Source organism: Vulpes lagopus, chromosome 13, assembly GCF_018345385.1.
Source record: "Vulpes lagopus strain Blue_001 chromosome 13, ASM1834538v1, whole genome shotgun sequence".
In the NCBI taxonomy this organism is placed as follows: Eukaryota; Metazoa; Chordata; class Mammalia; order Carnivora; family Canidae; genus Vulpes; species Vulpes lagopus.
The window spans coordinates 8,888,637-8,891,188 of NC_054836.1; the positions used below are offsets into that span (position 1 = coordinate 8,888,637).

Consider the following 2,552-nt stretch of genomic DNA (forward strand, 5'->3'; position numbering starts at 1 on the left):
CCAAAAAATGGAAGAGAAAAGAAAGCTTCTAGGTACACTCTATAATGCCAGCAGTCCCTTGATACTAAAACCATGCAGACACTAAACACACAAAGAAAAGTACAAGATAATATACCTGAAGGACATAGATGTAAACATTTTCAACAAAATATTATCAAACCACATTTAACAATGCATTAAAATCATCATGTACCACTATCAAAGTGGGATTTATTCCAGGAATACAAGATGGTTTAACATTTGTGCATCACTTAACATGATACACCCCATCAACAAAATGAAGGTAAAAAAATAATTTGATTATCTTGATAGATGAGGAATAACCACTTGACAAAATGCAACATCTATTCATGATGGAAACTGCCAGCAAAGTAGGATTAGAAAAGACATACCTCAATATAATAATAGCCACATATTGAACACCCATAATGAACACCATAATCAATGGTGAAAAACTGAGCTTTTTCTTCTTCTTAGGATCAGGAACAAGACACGAATGTCCACTCTCACTAATTTTATTCAACACAGGGCTAGAAGTCCTAGCCAAAGCTATTAGATAAGAAAAAGAAATGAGTTGTTCGTATTGGTAAAGAACAGCTTAAACTGTCACTAATGGCAGATGGCATGGTACTATACTTAGAAAACTCTAAAGACTACACCAAAAACTATTACAAATGATAAAAAAGTTAAGTTTCAGGATGCAAAATTAATACCCAGAAATCAGAGGCTTTTTATATCATATGGTATTTGCCCTTCTCAGTCTGACTTTTTCACTTACCTCTATCCACGTGTTGCCATTCAGACATTTCATTGCCTTTGATTAGAAAATTTAATCCAGAGAGGAAGATGACGGCCGCCTTGCTAACCGCTCGAGGAGCGGGTCCACGCCAGCCTGGGGTGCCGAGGCCATCACCCCGGACTGGGAGAGCCGGGAAGCCTCCACAGGGACCACCATCATGGCCATGCAATTTGACGGGGGCTTGGTTCTGGGAGCCGACTCCAGAACCACCACCGGGTCCTACACTGCCAATCGAGTGACAGACAAGCTGACCCCTATTCGTGACCGGATTTTCTGCTGCCGCTCAGGCTCAGCAGCTGACACCCAGGCCGTAGCCGGTGCGCTCACTTATCAGCTTGGTTTCCACAGCAGTGAGCTAAACGAGCCTCCACTGGCACACACAGCAGCCAGCCTCTTTGAGGAGATGTGTTACCGATTCCGGGAGGACCTGATGGCAGGAATCATCATTGCGGGCTGGGACCCCCAAGAGGGAGGGCAGGTGCACTCGTGCCCATGGGGGTATGATGGTAAGGCAGTCCTTTGCCATGGGGGCTCTGGGAGCTCCTACATATATGGCTATGTCGATGCCACCCACCGGGAAGGCATGACCAAGGAGGAGTGTCTGCAGTTCACTGCTAATGTGCTCGCTTTGGCCATGGAACGGGATGGCTCCAGCGGAGGGGTAGTCCGCCTGGCAGCCGTTGCAGAATCAGGGGTAGAACGGCAGGTACTTCTGGGAGACCAGATTCCCAAATTCACCATCGCCACTTTGCCACCTCCCTGATTCCTGGAATCCTAAGCTACAGTAAGAGATACCCCATAGTGACGTAAAATTCAATAAACAGTTTGTCTAAAAGAAAAAAAAAAAGAAAATTTAATCCATTTATATTAGATCTAATTGTTGATAAGTAAGACCTTAAGAATATCATCTTATGCAGATGCAATGAAACACCGGGACAGGGATCCCTGGGTGGCGCAGCGGTTTGGCGCCTGCCTTTGGCCCAGGGCGCGATCCTGGAGACCCGGATCGAATCCCACATCGGGCTCCCGGTGCATGGAGCCTGCTTCTCCCTCCGCCTGTGTCTCTGCCTCTCTCTCTCTCTCTGTGACTATCATAAATAAATAAAAAAAAAATTAAAAAAAAAAAAGAAACACCGGGACACCTGCACCCCGATGTTTCTAGCAGCAATGTCCACAATTAGCCAAACTGTGGAAGGAGCCTCGGTGTCCATCGAAAGATGAATGGATCAAGAAGATGTGGTTTATGTATACAATGGAATATTCCTCAGCCATTAGAAACGAGAAATACCCACCATTTGCTTCAACGTGGATGGAACTGGAGGGTATTATGCTGAGTGAAATAAGTCAATCGGAGAAGGACAAACATTATATGGTCTCATTAATTTGGGGAATATAAAAAATAGTGAAAGGGAATAAAGGAGAAAGGAGAAAAAATGAGTGGGAAATATCAGAAAGGGAGACAGAACATGAGAGACTCCTAACTCTGGGAAACGAACTAGGAGTGGTGGAAGGGGAGGTGGGCGGGCGGTGGGGGTGACTGGGTGACGGGCACTGAGGGGGGCACTTGATGGGATGAGCACTGGGTGTTATTCTATATGTTGGCAAATTGAACACCAATAAAAAATAAATTTATAAAAAGAGTATCATCTTATTTATTATTTTCAGGCTCTTGTTTTATTTTCTTGTTATTTTCCATATGTCTTGCTGTCTTCATGTGAACCAATGATTTTCTATAGTGATATGTTTTTATTTC

General features: G+C 44.0%; 1 pseudogene; it reads left to right on the forward strand.

The window, feature by feature from the left end:
• The first annotated feature begins 846 nt into the window (after positions 1-846).
• Positions 847-1,628, forward strand: LOC121475071 (annotated as a pseudogene).
• Positions 1,629-2,552: the final 924 nt, after the last annotated feature.